The 20,669-nt window shown below is 40.7% G+C and overlaps 1 pseudogene; it reads right to left on the bottom strand.

Annotated features, from left to right (window-relative positions):
- Nucleotides 1-623: 623 nt before the first annotated feature.
- Nucleotides 624-20,669, bottom strand: part of LOC125483712 — a 75,693-nt pseudogene continuing 55,647 nt past the window's right edge.

The raw sequence follows: 20,669 nt of genomic DNA, 5'->3' as shown, positions 1-20,669 counted from the left end.
TCAAATGCAATCTCTCTTCAAATATGAGATAGTAGGAAGGGTCTAGGCCTGAAACGTCAGCCTCTCTGCTCCTATGATGCTGCTTGGCCTGCTGTGTTCATCCAGCCCTGCACCTTGTTGTCTCTCTTCAAATATGACCTTTTCTGCAACAGATATTTCTCTCCCTGACCTCAATGGGCCTAATGATCACAATTATTGTGAACTACACAACAACCCCAGCCCTGGAAACACTTGATGCCCCCAGACCACGGGATGCCCTTAGCTGTGATCTCATCCTGCCGGTCATCCCACTGCCTGCTCCTTTGTGCCACTGGCTTCCCCAACTAAAGAGGTAGATATTCAGGCTGTTTATTCAGCAGGAAACCTAATGTGACTGTGAACAGTAGGATGTATAGGAAATAGGTGTGCTTAGATTTCCCAATCAGAGTTTTTCTTTCCTCATTGAGCCCTCCCAAGTCCTTCTTCCTCACATGCCCTCCCACCCAAATGCTCCTCCCATGTATCTAGGCCTATATTTCAGATTGATGACTTTTAGGCATCAACATAAAATGGAAAGAGATTAAGAAAAACGAAAACCAATAGGAATGCAAATTGCAGGGAACAAACCCAGGACAGTTCAGGACTCAGTAGGAGGCCGACTCAATTCTGTCATCGATTTTCCATGACTCTTCCTGAAAACCATTATAAAAGACGATTCTTTAACAAATACAATGTTCTTAGGTCTGGTTTCCACTGTTGGCCCAAGATAAAAGAATGCATCTTCCAAATATTAAAAACCATTTCTTTATGCCAACATTGGAATAAATCCATTCCCTGTGATGGTAAGCACAAAATTCACCTTATCTAACTCGTATCTCTAACTGTAAAAAAAGATCTTTTTGATCAGCGCACCAGGTGAGAACCTTCTTATTAATGAAAGGTACAATGAATTTCATGAACACAATCAGACCCAAATCAAGCCATGTCTTTATTCCTAGCTTATTTAATTTTCTCTATTATTCAGATTGCTACAGGAAAGAAAACCTTTGATTTATTTTTGGAAACTCAGTTCCAGCAATTTAAAGCAATCACATAACATTGATAAATTATTGCTCATTTGGATGAAAGACCCTTCTTAGGAGTTCTTCATATGATTCTAGAAGATGTATTGCTGAAAATTACACCAGAAGAAATTGTCATATAGAGTATATGATTTTTTTTTGGGTTACAGCATGATTCACAATTTGTTCCACGTTAATGCAGAAACAATATAAATGCCACCACATAGTATATTTCACTATTCTAATTTTAAAAGGGTGCAAATACGAAGAGACATGAAAGTGCACTGATCTTTGATGATATCAAGACAGTTCATAAAACATTGAGTACAAAAGCCAGGAAGCCAAACATTCATAAAAGACTGGATCTGTCCCAGCTGGACTATTTTGTTCAATTCTGTACACCAGCCTTTAGGAAGAATATAAAGACTTTGGATATGGTATCAAATTGATTTTCCAGAATGGTTTCATAAATGAGGATTTACAGTTAATGAATAGATTCAAGGAGCTGGTGTTGTACCCTTTGAGGCAGAGAAGCTAAGAGTTCATTAGATAAGAGTTGCTTTAACATCATTAAGGGTTTGGGAACAGTGAATAAACATAAATTGTTTCCAATGGCTGCTAGATTGATTACCAGAGGGCACATATTTAGAGTGACAGTGAAAAGAACCAGAAGCAATGAGAAGAAAAAGCATTTTCCCAAGGAGTGGGTCAGATTCGGAATACATTGCCTGATAGGGTGGTTGGTGAAAAAAATTCAGTTGTGCTTTGGATGAAGACATGAAGGATGAAAATTGATGAGATGTGGTGAAAAACAGAAATAGAAGATCTCACTGATGTTTTTTTCTTGGAAAGAATGGCACACACCTGTTGAGCTGGATGACCAACTCTTGTGCTATGCTCTTCTGTGATTCAGTGGATCTGACTTTCAGGTCCCATGGGCCTAATAAAGGATGCATGTGATAAAAATAGCACTGTTAGCCAGTAAGCTGGCTTTCTGTTATGGCTTCCATTTCTGGTGACTTTCCTTAGGATGGAGGGAAACTCAATAGGCCCAGAGAGCCCACTCAAGTCCCAAAAGAGTCTAATGATTTGTTATAATGCCCATAGACACCTATAACTTTTTTAAAACATAAAGAGATATAAATTTCCCAGTGACACTTTCAACTTGGAATACACCACAGAGGTAGAGAATTGAAAACAAAGGAACTTAAAGTGCCAAAGGCCTTACTCTGGCAGCAGGACTGATTACAGTTTACAAAGACTGTCTCCAGAAGACCAGCCAGCCACAACTCCCAGTGGAACTTTGAAATCAATACTGGAAAATATAATTCCTTCACCTAAAAAATATGACTTTGTTTGAATTCCACCTACCCTCACCCTGAATCTTGTTCTGTTTGATTGCAAGCAAGTATGTATGTGTATGTCATGGAACTTGAAATGGGGTTTTATCATTTTATGAAGATTTATATTTTACTTGAGTAAGTTTACAATAAAATAACTCCTTAATTTGAATGAACTCACAAGGATCTGTCTGGTTTAATCAACGTATAACAACTTTAATGTGTGGGCAAGTGCATATTGAACAAAGATGAAAACATATTTGTTTGAAATCCAAAATTCTGTTATGCCGACCTCAGGAGTGGTAAGAGGAGAATTTATTCACCCTTCTGAAATTAGTTGCAACAACAGCATAGGCTGAATCTTTTTTATTTGGTTAAGTGCCAGTTGCATTGTTTTTCTTGGAAGGGCAGCCTGGTGAAATCCTTAACATATCTTACCTAACTCACCTCAAAAATGAACTACCCTGTCCCAAGATATCCCTCTCACCTGATTCTAGCCCTTTCTCAGCATTCCCAGGGCAACCTCACCACTCAGTACATGTCTGCTGAATGACTGGCATCCCTTCCACCAATGCCATCTTTGAAAGTCCACTATGCACCCAGACAAGTATTGACAGCCCTGTGTTGCCCCTCACCAGCAAAAACCTGGTAAAGAAGCCACAAGACCATGCAGCTCATGGCACAGAGGCATGGCTGACACTCCCTTACACATACAATCATGTTCTCTCACCCTAGTCGCTGTTTAACCATCACATTGTTTACCTGTCCTGAGTTTTATGCCATCTAACACCCCCATGATGGAATGCTGCACTCAGTTTTCATCTACAGGAACCGGGTGTCAATCAGGTCCTCATTGGCTTGTACCACCCAATGCAGCTGAGTTCTGCGAGATACAAGAAGAGGGTACTCCCCAACATCCTCATCCTCCTCCTCCTCAGAAGGCTGCTCCCATTCCTTCAGTTCCTCAGCATCTATCACATCTCCTTGTTTCCTGCTTTATTTGCACAGAAGAAGGCATGCCAAGCTGACATGGCACACTCTGTTCCTACAATACTAGAAGACCCCCCCACAAGACTGGTCCAATTGACAGAACCACATTTTCAATGGCTCTGTCATCTGCTCCACCATGGCACTGGTCACCAACTTGGTAAAGGTACCACACTGGCTGAGTGACCAACATATAACATCTAAAAGGGGAGTGCCTGTTGTGTTCCGAACCACTTCCCATCCCAGACCCTTGTCAATCACAAAGCAATGCTCCCCTCCACCCCCACCATCTTGCAAGTTTCACAAGTGGGTGATGCTTTTTGTCCAGAATTCACCTCTATTTAAGTTACCTTCTGCATCATTGAGATGACAATGTTCGATTTGCAAGCACCAATGGCATGGTGCAAATAGCCTTTGGTCACCTTTTGAAGCCTAAGCACATTCACTCTGCATACATTGCAAATGGACAAAGGAATGATTGCAATTCAAAATAGCAGCAGTCCCAGCATCCAAGAGATGTGGATCCCATGCTTTCACCATCAAACTGATACTGACTCCACCCACTCTGGGCATTGTACCAGCCATTTTCCAGTTGCATTTAACATCTGAAGAATTGCAAGTGGTGGCAGTGAATGCAGCTCAATTGGACATGCTCAGCTCCACTTGGTCACCAGCTTCACCCCCTCCAGAGCCACATGTCTCTTTTTACCTCACAGTATCCTGACAATCTGTTTCCACCCATCCCTCACATGGAAATCGCATCAAACTGTCCTCCCTACTCTTGAACCCTAACATTACATCTTAATGATGTCCACCCTGGTGCTCTATGCCTCTCTCTTTGTGGGGTGCGTGGGGTACTTGGAATATTCCTTGTGGCCCTCACCCACAACTCTTTCTCTGATAAATTGATGATATCATCAGTGCTGTTTCCCTCTCTCATCCAGAACTGGAAAAATCACTTTCACTTCCAATTTCAACCCTGCCCTCACCTTCACCTGGTCTACCTCTGACTCCTCCCTTCCCTTCCCCGACATCTCTTTTTCCATTTCTGGGGATAGACTGGCCACTAATATCCACTATAAACCCACCAACTCCCACAGCTACCTGGACTATACATCCTCACACCCTGCTTCCTGTAAAGACTCCACCCCATTCCCTCAGTTCCTCCATCTCCATCGCATATGTTCAGATGAGGCAAACTTCGACAAAGGAGCCTCCAAAATGCCCACCTTCTTCTTCAACCGAGGATGCCCCAGCACCGTTGTCGACAGGGCCCTCAACCAAGTCTGACCCATCTCCCACACTTCCACCCTCATTCCTTCTCTTCTCTCCCACAACAGCAATAGGGCTCCCCTTGTCCTTACCTACCATCCAACCAGCATCCACATCCAGAAGATCATCAGAAGCCATTTCCGCCACCTCCAGCAAAATGCCACCACCAGACACATATTCCCCTCCCCTCCCTTGTCTGCCTTCTGCAGGGACTGTCCTCTCCAGGACACCCTGGTCCACACTTCCTTCACCCCCAACACATCCCCACAGCCCGACGGCACCTTCCCCTGTAACCAGCGAAGGTGCAACACCTGTCCATTTACCTCCTACCTTCCCAGTATCCAAGGGCCCAAACATACCTTCCAGGTGAAGCAACACTTCACCTGCACTTCCCAGAATCTAGTCTACTGCATTTGCTGCTCATAATGTGATCTCCTCTAGTGGCGAAACGAAGCATAGACTGGGTGACGACTTCACAGAACATCTACGTTCTGCTCGCTAAAAAGACCCTGAACTACCTGTTGCCTGCCACTTTAACAGATCACCCTGTTCCCTGGCCAACTTCTCTGTGTTAGGCTTGCTGCAGTGTTCCAGCGAAGGTCAGCGCAAGCTGGAAGAACAACACCTCATTTTCCACTTGGGGACCCTGCAGGCCTCCAGACTCAATATCGAGTTCAATAATTTTAGGGCCTAAAATCTCCCATGTCCTAGTCCCCGACCCCACACACCAGGCCTTGTTATCACATAGTCTGCCATTACACCTACCTATTGTTAATCACTAACAGTCCCCATTAACAGCTATTCACCCTCCCAGCCACTTCTTTGTCTATCTAACTGCTCTTCTCTCTCTTCAGAATCTATCCTTTTTCCTCTTGCTCACTCCCTGCCCCATTCCCCTCCCTATTTTCTGCATATATTTTCTTCCCAGCCACCTTCAGTTCTGAGGAAGGGTTACTGGACCCAAAACGTTAACTCTTATTTTTTCTCCACAGATGCTGCCAGACCTGCTGAGCTTTTCCAGCAACTTCTGTTTTTGTTCCTCTGTGTACCCCTTGTGGAGGCCTGCATGCCAGTTACTGCCAATAACCTACCCTTACCCTTACCCTAACCCTAACCCTAACCCTAACCCTAACTCTCTCATTGCCTACCATGCCTTCCAATTATCTTTTGCTTACCCTTCCATACATCTTGAGATTCTCACTCAGCACCAGCCTTGTCCCCACATCTGCACATCGATTTTCCCCATTCAGCCTTGACTCCCCCAATCCCTTTTGGCACTGACTCCCCCCATTGCAACTATAGGTTCCCCTTACACTTCCTCAATAATTAACACACAACCCTTAGGACTGTATTTACCCCAGACATTTGACTGACTTCAGCAGACAGCCTATAGAGATAATTGGCCTGTGTTTGCAGCACCCAAACTGATGAGACACAATTCCCCAGAATGCTGGTGCTGATTCTACAGGACTGACCATTGCCCACTCCTCAGACTGTCGTCAGAAATATCCCCGACCATGCTGGGGACAAGTGGATGAATGACTATGGCCAAGACATTGGGTTGTGAGCAGACTGTGCCCATCACTGATGGTACAGGGATCCCCTGACTGACAATGGCCTGCCTTGGTTGGACTGAGGACTAGCTTCTATGTACTTTCCAACGTGGCCATTCAAGTAAATAAACTTCCATTTTGTTTGCCACGCAGGCAGCTAGTACATGCTTTCGGTATCAGATTGATGCTTGGGAGTGCTGTGTAGCAAGATTCTCCTCCCCCATTCCTACACAGGAAAGTTCTCACTGACAAATATCATAACTAGTCTGTCTGTTTCTCTGCACAAAACAGCAGATCAATATGGCGGTACTGAAAGCCCTTGTCTCTGACTGAAAAGCCAATGTGTTAACAATGATGGTACATCACAGCAAGACAAGGTAAGGAAAGGCATGAATGCTGAGAGCATGCAGGTAGGTACCAGGTGAGCAAGTGCTAAGCAAATAAGCAGTTCTGAGATGCAACCTGGTCCAGTGCAGGAGCTGGATACCTCCCTGTGTGAGCAGTGTCCTTGAAGCTGCCTTTCAATTCTCTTTGCTGATGCACCCTGAAATGCAGGTTTATGTTGCTCAAGGGTCCTGCAAGTGGATCTGAGAGGTGACAGGAGGATTGTAAGGGGTGGTGATGCCAATGTCCATGGTCAAGGGATGCACACAACTGGTGCCCATGAATCATGCCTTGAGATCTTGTTTGGTATTGAGCAACATGAGGCTCTCTATAGCCTCATCTAGACCTCTCTATAGAGGTCAGGTACTCGCTCTGACTTCCATGTCAATTTTTCTCAACATTTAGCTTGTTCAGTGTGTTTGGTAAGATGGGAATCTGAATTTTAATGAAGCAAGTTTTTCTGTTTTTTATTCTTTCATGGGATGAGGGCATTGCTGGCTAGGCAGCATTTATTGCCCATCCCTAATTGCCCAGAGGGTAGTCAAGAGTCAACCAAATTGCTGTGGGTCTGAAGTCACATGTAGGTCCAGTAAGGAAGGCAATTTCCTTCCCTAAAGGATATTAGTGAACCAGATGTTTTTTCCAACAATCAACAATGGATTCACAGCCATCATTAGATTCTTAATTCCAAATATCTTATTGAATTCAAATTCCACCATCTGCTGTGGTGGGATTCAAACCCGGGTCCCCGGAACATTATCTGGGTCTCTGGATTAACAGTCCAGTGATGATACCACTAGACCATCGTCTCCCCAGCCTGAATAAAGTATTTAACAAGCTATAATCTCCTTAAATCGGCAACTCACCATTGCCTAGCAAGAATCTGGCCTTGCTGCCCAGCACATGCATTAAAGATGCATCAAGTTGCTTCTGAAGTCAAGTTAGGCCATATCAGACCTCTTACACAATTCTACCACAAGTCCTGCTGTAGCCCACGTTGTTCAGGCTCCCATATTTTGTTTAAATTAAAGTTAAAAGGGTTCCATTTACTAATTCACTTAGAAAGTTTATACATTCTACTGCTGCATTATCAAACAATAGTGCTAGTGAAAGGCAGATGCAAAGGTTCCTTACCAGTGGCCTGACCTCCTTCAGGTGGATTAGTCTCCCTCTCACTCCAACCATGCTGAAGTAAAATGTCTTGAGGGCCTTGGCAAACTCAGCATCCAAGCTGGGAAATGGGGACTTTTGACTGGATCGATCATCAGTAGATTTAATGGAATCCTCATTTGTAGCTAGTCCTGGTGAGAACTTTGGGAGTTAGTTTGCTGGCAATAGATGACGGGTGAAGCATCCAACATTCAACAAAGCACAGTAATAACAATTAGTTACCATGGCTTGAGGGGAAGCTTCTCAGCCTTTCTAGTTTCCTCTGCATTTTGATGTTTTCATTTTTTAAGTCTCGGTTTGCATCTCTGAGGTTTTCAATTTCTTGTTCCAACTTTTTGAGTTGCTCAGATAGTTTGGATCGGCACTTCTCAGGATCCTAAATTGTGTCGCCATGAATTGTGTTAGAGAGAAATTTGTTCAAAATTATTTCCTTCCAGCTAAAGTAAGCTGTTTCCTTCATCAAAAGGAAAGATATTAATAATTGTAGATTAAATCAAACACCAAACATTAGTTCTTGCAGTGAAACAGAACACAGTTATGAATGGTCTATATGTTTGAAAATTGATATAATTAAATGTGAATCAACTACAAGCTAATCTTTCTAGTGCTGAATAATCTTGTAATGAGCAGATTCAGCATACCTCTGGCACGGATGTCCATTGATTTCTGTAGCACAAATCCAACAGCACACTACCATTACTAGATCGCGCAACTTGAGCAAACTCAGTTTCCATTTCTTGGCAACCATCTGTAAAACAGAGAGGGGTTGCTTTTCCATTTCTTTATAAACCTGTTTCTTCTGTGCTTGAGTATTTTATGAATCTGCATTGACCAAGTAAGACCAACATTGAAAGCCTCTGCCATTTGAGGTCAATCAGAGTGAGAAGGCAGTGGGATATTGGAACATGATGAGTGAGGACAAAGAGAATAGAGGAAGAGTGCAGGAAAGCAGGGGGAGAGAAGAGGAGAGCAAAGGAAGTTGAGAAAGGGCAGAGAGAGAGGATCGAAGAGGGGAGAGGAGGAATGGGAAATGTGGGGCAGGAAGAGAGATGGCTGAGGAAAGAGACATAGTATGAGTGAAGACTGAAGTAGTTAATCAGTTGAGAAAAGTTAGGAGGTATACTTTGTTGGGGAAGGAGGGTGCAGGAGCAGAATTACAATCAAAAATAAAATTCAAAAGGAAATTGGATAAATACCTGAAGGGAAATGATTTTATAGGGCTATGACAAAAGAGCAGGAGAATAATCGCTCAATCAAAGAGCAGGCGCTGGGATGGTGGGCAATTATCTTCCTTGTGTGTTGTATCCTACATGATACTAGGATAGTCAAGACTGCCACTAATAGACTCCCAAGTAATTTTAGGTAATTTTGAAGATCCATCCATAGAAGAATACGCCAATTGATCGTTGTTGAATATAACTCTTCCAGGTGCTGAGGAATGCTTAGCATGGATAGCAATCATTTGCTATTCCAAGTTCAAGAGTAGCTGGCATTGCCTATCTTCTTAAAGGTTTTAGAATGAAAGTTACCACAGACAAAGCCAAGTAATGTGAATTTTTAATGATGGAATATTAACTCTCATTAAACATTTTACCACATGTGCATTTGTCTCTGCCTTAGGCATTAACTTCTCAACCAGAGCACAGACATGTAGCTTGCTTCAGATTTCTAGAGCTACTGCTCTTGACCTAGTCTTTATTCACTACTTACAGTAAACCACTAAACAGATTTGCCTTGCCACCTCCCCCAAGTTAAGCACCAACATTGTGTTTACATCTCTTCCACCTGATGATGTAAGAAATGCAAATTCACAGTGAGTGAAATTGCAACAACAGGAGCTGAAACACACTCCATCACTTGGTTAGCTACAATGTAGTAGCTTTGAGGATTTAATAACAGTACGTGTGATTAAATTGCATCTTTATGTCAGATTTTCTTCATTGCCTGTAACAATTTTGAAGTTCAATTCACACACCTTGCAAACCCCACAGCTCCAGTACTACTGCATGTGTTTTCAAATAGCTGAGGAAATCTGCAGTAACATGTCGAATCGTGAAAGACATTGTATAATCCATTTGAAAGTTGGCATTATTCCACACAGTAGGGGTATAGAATGTTGCAGGAAGGCTATACATCATAAACCTGCGCACACAAGAAGCTATTTGTTAACAAAATCATTGTAATTTGAAAAACAACACCCTGAAACTCTTTATAAGATGTTAAAATTGGAAATTTATACTGAATATGGACAAATCTAATGTTCTACATATTGATAATGTGTTATAACATTGCTGAGATTTGGTATTAACATCTTCAGATGGGCTGCAAGTACATGGTACAGATATTGTTGGTTATAGAGTAAGAGTAAAGCCTAAATAGGTGCAGAGAAAACTTCAATTGCAAATTTTAATTGTTGATTTAAATATTCTTCATCATTTCATTGAACTATTTTTATCACATTTCTACTAATAGAGAACTTGAATTCTTTTGACTCCATGCTGTGTTGATACATGTTACACCTGAATTTTCCCCTTGGCATTTCTCGCTGCATTCAAATCTGAATAAATGAGTGTTAAATTTTCATCACAGTCTTTGTATTTTGTTAAGTAGCAAGTGAATATGATTGAAGAAGAATGTGGTATCTGAATATATGGAGGTATCTAAAAGTACCAAGTTTAAATGTTTTGAAATGCTAGGGTTAATAATGCTTTCATGTAATTGGAGCTCCACTAGACTATCATGCGTGATAAGTTCTAGATCTCAACTGAATTGCTCCAAGTAGGAAGACAGTGACTGTAAATGATATGCTTACCCAGAAGGAAGGAGAGACCATATTCCCACAGGAAAACTTGAGGAATTGATCTATTCCAAGCCAGAATTGACTCTCTACAAAGCTGAAGAGCTGTGGAGCTTTAGTCTTTAACAAAATTCTATCTAGCACAAGAACAGCCAGCACTCTATGCACTTCTCTGTTTCATGAAAAGAACAGGCAGACAATTGCTGCAAATCAGAGTTCGGTATCAGTCAACAACGTCAGTGCAGAGTTTCTGGTTGTCCACTTACCCATGGTCCCTTACAGGTTCTTAGTTGGACAATCAAAACCCACTTAAAGAAGTACCTCACCCTGAGCTACTGGGATTTTACCAGATATGGGAAAGGCCCATGCCAAGAACCCAATCTGACAGCAGTATCTGTGTAGCTTGGTGGCAAGCAAGGATGATGAACCCCCTTTCGTTGGATCCATGGACCACAGGAAGTCCTGTTCCTGCCCACTAATTTTTACACCCTTTGGACCACCTCCCCCTTCTACTCCTGGCCAATCTTTCTCTGTCCTTGTCCCATCATCTCAGCCTGGCGCTAGTGAGAGTTCCTGATTAACCTTTGATTCCAGAGAAAACTGCTCATCATAAATCCACTTTAAAATGGGTAACTTGGGAGCATAGTATCTCAAGAAGAGCAGCCCTGCCTCTATTGTACAAAAGCAAATGTGTCACCAAATCTGCTTTTACCAGTACTTGGCAACCAGTTCCAAAGCTGGAGGTGCTGAAATGGAATTTTTTGGGGTATTATTAATACTCAATAGCTGCAGCTATACAAAACCCTGGTTGGATCCCACATAGAGTGCTCTATTAAGTTCTGAACACCACAGCTTAGGTAGTAAATGACATGGAGGTGCTAGTGTTGGACTGGGGTGGACAAAATCAGAAGTCACATAACACCAGGTTATAGTCCAATAGGCTTATTTGAAATTACAAGCTTTCAAAGCGCTGCTCCTTCGTCAGGTGAAGTCTTCAAGTGAATAAAATACTGGTAACTATCCAGTACATCATCAAATATAAATCAGATCAGCAAATTACAAGGACAAAATAACAAGTAGAAGTATATAAGATATTTAAAATGACTGTGACCTTCACTGATTCACCTTACATTCCGTTTGGCAATTCTTGCATATTCAGATTGAGTTTTACAACATCCATCAGTAAGCAGCACAAAATAACTTGTACATGAAAATCATCAGAATGAAATAGTGACAGGGTTTCATGAAAGAGGGAATGAGTTTTCAATTTTCGACAATTTAACAAAATTTTCAGGAGGTGGAGGAAAACTTAGAAAAAGTTTGTGTCTAATTGTAAGCTACTTATTAGAATAAAACCTCAGGTGTTTGAATGCTTTGTGTGTCACTGGAGTATGTAGATGAAAGCTGGGATATCTCACCCAATTTGAACTCCTCTGCTGCTTTGATCCATTTCACTCCTAAACATAGACTAATCTGCATTTGAAAGTCCATGCCTTTTCCCAGCAAATCGTCAGGATCAACAATGACAGATTCCTCTCCCAGTGGGCTAAACAGGGAATGTACATATATCATATTAGTTGCCTTTTTTTAAATGCACCTTCGCTCGAGTGCACACTTTTCAATTAAAACCAGTTAAAAGGAATGGAAGGGTCCTGACCCAAAACATCAGCTTTCCTGCTCCTCTGACACTGCCCGGCCTGTGTGTTTCTCCAGCTCCACACTGTGTTATCTTTAAAAGGAGTGGGGTGACTTGCGAGGGCTTTTTAACAAAAGTTATGCTCTGAAATCCTGACTATTGGAGAACTTTTACAAAGTCTCAATTGTGTGATGAATATCTCCAGGTAGCCAGAGTAATTCTTATATTGAAAAATAAATATTCCTGACGTGTAGGTTTCTAAAATGCATGAAATATAATAGAATCAAGCATAGTGAGTACACAGGACTGTATATATTGTACAATAATGAAATAGATCAGTCAGCTCAACAGGCCTTAGATGTGTTTGTACTGTACTTCACATGAGGGACCCTCCTCCCACCTCTCTACATCTAAACTCCTTCAGTATCATTTACTAATCCGACCTTTGTAAATTGCTTGATGACTTACATTAGTCTGTTTTCTCCTGGAATTCTCACTTAATGGCTCTCTCAGTGCTATTGCTCAGCATGTTCAACAACCTTAAAAGTTTATACTGTTCTGCAGGGGCACATATACTTGTGTATACTTTGCAATCCTTGTAGTGCAAGCAGTGCCTCACAGCTTGTGCATAGTTAAAAACCTTTAGTGTCTTATTTGCATTGCCTACATGTGAGATACTGATCATATTACAGAGCCTGCATTCATTCTGTCTCCAATAACAAATAATTTTCAGCTCGATCAAATGTTAGGCTCTTTCAGAGAAACGTGTCCAATTTTACATCATTCAAAACCAATTCACTTATAAAGGGTTAAAAATGGATTTACAAAGTAACAAATGGTGAAGATTCACTTGACTGGTTATTGAGGTGCAATCATTACCCTCAATCTACCCAAGTTAATTTGTGGCAACAAAAACTTAAATTGCTGGAAAAACTCAGCAGGTCTGGAAGCATCTGTGGAGAGAAATCAGACTTAATGTTTTGAGTCCAGTTCTGAGGAAAGGTCACTCGGTCTGAAACGTTAACTCTAATATCTCTCCACATATGCTGCCAGGTCTGCTGAGTTTTTCCAGCAATTTCTGTTTTCATTTCTGATTTGCAGCATCCAAGTTCTTTTGGTTTTTATTTAATTTGTGGCATGCATAATTATGTTGGTGCATAAAATTAACTGTATTAAAATATTCTCAAGTTGTCTCAAATTTTGTTGATGTTTGACATCAAAAAACAGAGATTGAAAGTTGAAGTGAGAACACAAGATGAAGTGGTAAATTTCAAAGTAAAATGAATTTTCCAATTAATGTTATAGCACTTGTGAATATTTATGAGAATTTCAACAGCTACAGATTCCTATCAAGTTGTTAGTTATTTTACTCGGGGTAAACATCTTACGGCATGGTCACATCATCCATCATGTTTTCTGTAGCTACAGTAATAAATATTTACGTTTTAATACCACTCTTATGTAATCCTGTTCTCAAGTTTATTTTGAAATGTAAATTGAGGCTCAGATTGCTGTTAGAAGCAGGCAGAATTAATGTGATATTTATTGGCTAAATAAATCAGAACTTGGCAAAATTCAGATCAATCTGTTGTGGCTTCAATTAAGTACCTTTTCATAATTAAGATGGCCGTATACTTTCTACCAGTCCAAAGAATTTTTGCCGTCTGCATAATGTCATTTTAACTTTCAAAGCCTTGGTTCTGCATATCAGATAAAGAGGAATGTGACTGCTTTTAATTTAAATGTTTCTCTTAAGCAACTGTACAGATGATCTCTGGTAATCCACTAGATCTGGTAAAATTAGATGGCATGGTGGAGGTGCTGTCCTAATCAACTGTCCAACTCTGCTGCAGTTCTACCAGCCTGACTACCCTTAGGTAAGCTGTGAGCTGGAAGTGATGAGTTAATCACTAGTGAAGAGGCTTTTGTCACCACCACTGTTATTTTACCAGTGGCAAAGCTGCCCATGCTACATGGCCAAGGCTGCTGAATAAACTCTAGGAACCTGGTTGTGGGTTGCAATTTGGGAAACAGGCCTATAGTTTGGGCACTCAATGCCCAATGGAGTCCCTCTCCCTACACCGCAAAATTGATTTGACATTGTACTCCCCCCAAGGTCAATTTATATTTAACTGAACAGTGTTAACATTTTATGGTCATGTTCTGAGCTTACTTTCCACTTGGAGTGCAGGGCAGCAATCTGATCTGTATAACGGCTTCTTCTTTCCTTTGACAGTTAATAGCCTCCACCTGGTCTTCGTAAGCCATGCAATATGCCAAAGTTTCCAACCACGCATGGGCACTGCAATACATTTACAATGGTTCATGTTGATAGCAAAATGGACATTAACCATTTTACTGATGAATTAATTTGTCATTTTTGAGTATTCAAGTTACAAAATGTATCAATTAGTACTGATGTTTTTGACACTGCCACTTTTAAAGCAAAAACCTCCTCTTTGTGAGCACTCTGGTGAATAGTTTTCCTTCCCCCACTGGGCATTTGAAGATCACTTGGATATTAAAATACGAATAGCTCTGGAACATTGTTAACAAGCTCCGTTGTTTCAAAAATAATGTGATATTATGATAATACCCCTCTGAGATAGTTATCACATCTATAATCTGAATTCTTGTTTAGAATTCTTCCCCATTTTAATTGCTTCATCATTGCCTTTGACTACCTTCAGCCTAAGTTTTCGAGTTCCTTCCATAAACTGCTCCTCTTGTCTACAACTCTATTGTCTTTAAATACATCTCTTAAAACCTACTTATTTGACCAAGGTTTTGGGGACCCTTCCTAATATTTCCCTATGTGACCATGTCAAATTTAGTTTTGTAATGCTCCTGTGAAGCATCATGGGAATGTTTAATCATGTTTAAAGTGAAATGCAAGTTTTTTTTTGGTATTCCTACTAATTTGTCCTAAGGAACATTCTGGAAAACTGGTCCCTGAGAGCTAACCTGTTGTGAATTAAATCCAATGTTGTCATGAAACAGAGTAAAAACAAAATCCCTTTGAGGCAAAAGGTTGCATAGGCAATAATCGATAGAAGCTTAATGAAAATATAATGCTTTAACAGTACATTCTTTCTAATTTTTACCTCCCAAGATGCAAGATCTCAACACAATCCCAGAATGGATCTTGTTCCACCATATTAGGTACTGTTCCATTTTCTAGAAAGTGCTGGTAAATGCCTTCAATTAAAAGCTCTCGATCAGTGAACTTGTCCCGTGGCCAGATCTCGACCTTGAAATAGACCAATAATCATTTTGTTTTCCATTCACAGGCACTGAACACAGAAATAAATGCCTAGAGGACCGATTGGTTTGATCAAGTATGGCATGTGAAAGATGAACGTGCTTGTACAAGTCTAGAAAAATAAACACAAAACAAATAAAAGCTAGGTTCCCTGAAGGACATTAATGAATCAGTCGGATCTTTCCAACCATCTGACAGCGCATCATAATTTCTTTTTTCCTGCATCAGCCCCCAAATGACCATATTTATTATATTTCATTTCACAATTTATCATGGTAGAATGTAACCTTATAACCTCTCGGTATCTGACCCATACTTTTGTCTGTATGGTAATGCACCCAATTGTTAGTGCTGTGTAGTGGGAATAATCAAATGTGACACCATGCTCAGAGCTCCTCATGTTAGCAAACTCCTGTTCTTAGCCTTGGAGGTGTTTGGCTGAAGTAAGGCACCTTGCTACAAGAGATAGAAAAATTCAATTTTTGAGTTTCTCTGAAGTTCTGTAGTAGCATTCAGCTCATTATGGAATTGGCAGAGGTCCAATAAGTTTCCAGAGAAAGTCAAAAGAGAACACGTGAATGCTCATCCTTGCTGTATAATGTAGTAAATAATTTAGTGACATTATTCTTACTGTGGAAGCAGCCAGATGGAAAGAAATATTTGAATTAACTTGGCATGACTCCTTTTCCTCATAACTCATGATAGCTTGAAAGATGCTATCACAGCTCACTGCCCTGCCACAATATTGACTATGCAGAGGTTTTACTTACAGGATCCCATGTTAGGCATGGGATATGACTCGAATAGGAATATAATTACGGGAAAAATAAGAGCAGGATTTTTATTCTACGTCTCTTCACAATTTTTAACAAGTTTCTCTCTAGGCAGTTAGCGATACTGACAAGACTGCATTTGTTGCCCATACCTAATTTGCCAAAAAAGGTGACATTTGTTTTTTGCAGCTGTATACGTTAGGAGTCTTTAGAGTTAAATGGATAGTGTAAAACTTGACTAAGGTGAAGTACAGACCAGGCTCTTTAGTTGGAATAGTATTAATACTTATTGAACATCAATACATTGTTAGGAAAGAATATATCACTAATTTGATGCTGTTCAGTCACACACATGGAAATGTACAATTAGAATTTTCCAATCACATTTGTATTAACATGATTCAATTTGAAATTCTACCTGAACAGAATAGAACTCCTGATGTCACTTACCTGTTTTGTTAGCTTGTTTGTTACTTTCACAATAATTTATTTTTCTAATCCCTCTCCCTTGGCATCTGTTGACGTCAAGTGCTTCACCTCAAGTTCAAAGGTAACCCCCTTCAGAAAGACATAAATGCACTATTATTTTGGTACTGGATTGAATAATGAATTGCCTTTCTTTGATTCATTTTAGCCTATTCTCTCTCTGAATTTTATGTACTTGATGCTGCTCATCATTTCAAGAATGCAAATTAGGAAAATAAGCTTTTTCTAGGCTTCAATACATCCATTTCTTAAACTAACCTCACAGCATCACGGAAAATGGTATGGATTGAATACCTGATGGCTTTACCTCTTTGTGGCAAATAGTTTTTCGAGATATTTTGGAAAGTCAAATCATGCAGGAGTTTCATGGACGGTAGGGTCTTAAGGAGTGTAGTGGGAAGAGGGACCTTGGAGTTCAGGTGCACAGTTCTCTGAAAGTGGAGTCACAGGTCAACAGGGCAGTGAAGAAGGCTTTTAGCGCACAGGTCTTCTTCAGTCAGGGCATTGAGTAAAGAAGTTGTGAAGTTATGTTGCAGTTGTAAAGGACACTGGTGAGGCCACACCTGGAGTGTTCAGTTTTGGTCACCTTGCTATAGGAAGGATGTTCTTAAACTGGAAAGAGTGCAGAAAAAAATTAAAATGATGTTGCCAGGTCTCAAGGGACTGAGTTATAGGGAGAGGTTGAACAAGCTAGGACTTTTTGCTTTAGAGTGTAGGAGACAGAGGGTGAATCTTATAGAAGTATATAAGATCATAAGAGGCATGGATAGGGTGAATGCGCTTAGTCTTTTTCCAAGGCTTGGGGAATTGAGGACTAGAGGGCATCAGTTTAAGATAAGAGGGGAAAGAATACATGGGAACCTGAGGGGCAACTTTTTTACACAAAGGGTGGTATGCATATGGAATGAGTTTCTGGTGGAAGTGGTTGAGGCGAGTACATTAACAACATTTAAAAGGCTTTTGGAAAAATACATGGATAGGAAAGGTTTAGAAGAATGTGGGCCAAGTGCAGTAAAATGGGGTTAGTGTGGATGGGCATTTTGGTTGGCATGGACCAGTTTGGGCCGAAGGGCCTGTTTCTGTGCCGTAGGACTCTGCGACTCTATGACTCTAAACGGGATATTCCTTCATTTATCAAGTGCCTTTTGCAACTTTGGGCATCCCAAAGAATTTTACAGTTAACAAATTACTTCTGAAATGCAGATTCCACTGTAAATGAGAAAAGATGGCAGCCAATTCACACACAGAAAGGTCCAAAAACAAGTTGATACTCTGTTTCATCTTAATTGAGGATAATCGTTGGTGAGGATACAAAAAAAATTCCTGTTCTTCAAAGAGTGCCTTGGCAACAAGAGAAGACAAATTCAGTTCAACATCACACCTGCAAACAGCAGTTCTGATAGCAGAAAACTTACTCAAAACTCACTCACTCAATGTCCTCAGGGCTCAGGAGTAGGATTTAAACTCACAAAACTTCCAACCACTTCAGAGTGTTACTAGGCTCTGCAAAGCAATGTTTACTGCAACTAGAGACACAAATTTGCACATTGTAGGGGCCACAACACTCACTGCATTTTATTCTTCGGAGAAAATTTTAACCTCCAACAAAAAGGGCCTTGTTGTCTCATGACATGTAAACATTCAAAACATTCAAAACATTCAAACCTGAAGCCAATCCATCTATTCTCAGGTTTACCAAGGACAGGGCAAGGGGATGAGCTGTCAATCTACTTTAAGGACGTAGATTGGCCACTTATATATTATAACAAGGCCGGGGGCCTGATGTTTATCCTGTTTTAAAGTGTAACATCGACTGGCCTTTATTCTTCGGCAGCTCAAGGAAAGCTTCAGGAAGAGATATATGCCCTGCTTGTGGACCTATAGAAGTAGGAGAAGCTGGCTTACCAAGTTTCCATGTCATCAAATCTCCACATCAAGCCATCCTCCATCCAAAGATTTCACTCCCCTTTGAGCCAGGGACCTGCTCCTCTCTCCTGGAGTTGGGAATCAGAAAACTTGTGCCAAACCAATGTTCTCATTAGAGTGGATAGCAAGAAGCTTTTTCCCAGAGTGGGGGACTCAATTACTAGGGGTCACAATTTCAAGATGAGAGGGAAAAAGTTTAAGGGAGATATGCGTGGAAAGTTCTTTACGCAGAGGGTGGTGGGTGCATGGAACGCGTTGCCAGCGGAGGTGATAGAGGCGGGCATGATAGTGTCATTTAAGATGAATCTAGACAGATACATGAATGGGCAGGGAGCACAGGGATACAGATCCTTGGAAAATAGGCGACAGGTTTAGATAGAGGATCTGGATTGGCTCAGGCTTGGAGGGCCGAAGGGCCTGTTCCTGTGCTGTAATTTTCTTTGTTCTTTGTTCTTTGTTCAATAATGTGGTATTTTCCCAGGTAACTACTGCTGGTACCTTATGGATGTGGTACTGGGTAAGCATTGTTTACAGTAGTTTGCTGTTACTTTTGTCTTTGTCTTTTGTCCTTGCTTTGCCTTCGGCTGATCTAGTGATCAGTGATAGAGAATACGCCACTGTAGAATATCTACAGAAGAGGCACCGTTCTTTGATATCATGAATATTCATTGCATAATAGCAATTATGTTGGTCACAACTATGTTCGTCAGGCATAATTATTACAATCTTAGGGAGCTGTACAGACATATCTGGTCTCCTTAAAAACGAGAGTAGATCTCCTTGTACCTATCCACAGACAGTACTACGTGACATCAGTACAGTCGGTGGAGCCAATGTAACATAAGTATTAACCCCTTCAGAGCCATTGCCTTTTAGAACATCAGTTGCTAAGCTTTTCTCCCCCATTTAGAATCATTATCTGGAAGACCTTTAATCCGATGAATTTTCTTCACAGAAGAATTTCTCCCTCCTGTTTCAGATAGTTACAATATAACATCACCTGGGAACCTTTAATCTTACAAATGCCCATCATGGAAGATGGCAGCTCTGTTGAAACAAGTACAAGCCTGTTGACGGAGCCCTGGCTGAAAACCTGGTAATGCTGAGTGTCCTCAGTGTAGCCTTCCTTATACAGCTTCCCAAAAGAAAGCTGGAATGACTGGTTTTCTCGTCATACACTTGTAAATCATCCATGATGGTGAAATGCTGTTAGAGCCTGGTGGTCATCGTTTCTTCTTGGCCACATGAAACATTTCTTTTATGCCATTGTAACTAATTTCAATAGATTCTTTCTTTCTGTTTCTTGTCATGGCTCACCTTTTCCTGGGGTTGGAAAGATTTAGTAATACTGCATTGAATTCTTCAGTCAATTTTTAGATTGTATGTGTATTCATATTATTGACTGTTGTGTGGTAATCCACCCATTTCATGCTTTGAAAATCTGTTTCCGTGTAATAATCGATCGCTTTACTGTTCGTTAGATTTTCCCCTTTTTATCAGGGTTTCCCACCTTTTAAACAATCAAAATGGTGGCTAATATTTATTCTAAGATTTCAGAAAAGCAAAATACTGTGAATGCTGGAAATTTAAAGCAATCACAGTGATTGCTGGAAAAACTCAGCAGGATTGACAGTATCTGGAGAGATTCACAGTTGATGGTTTGACTCTAGTATGAGTCTTCTTCAGAACTAGTTTTCAGCTTAAATAAATTCTGAGGCCTTCCTGATACTGGTCTCATTTTATCCCTGGTCGAAGTTTGTTTTCTGACCCTTTTACTGCTCCTTGCAGCTGCACCTCCTGTAAACTAACAATGATGGTGATGCCATTCATTTTTACTCCCTTGCCTTCCCTTTCTGGTCTTCATAACATTTATCATAAAGTTACTCTTTTTTTCCTTCATAGATTTCTAACTTTATCTCCTGGACCCAGACGTTATTCCTTACAGAATTCAGTCATGGATCCACCAGTCACTCAGTTCCTGACCTCATTATAGCCTTGGTTCAAATATAGGCAGGAGAGCTGAATTCCACATGTGAAGTGAGA

This window comes from Rhincodon typus, chromosome 8 (assembly GCF_021869965.1).
Source record: "Rhincodon typus isolate 14 chromosome 8, sRhiTyp1.1, whole genome shotgun sequence".
Taxonomy (NCBI): domain Eukaryota; kingdom Metazoa; phylum Chordata; class Chondrichthyes; order Orectolobiformes; family Rhincodontidae; genus Rhincodon; species Rhincodon typus.
Note: the sequence above shows the minus strand (reverse complement) of the source record. Positions and strands in the feature narration are given on the sequence as shown.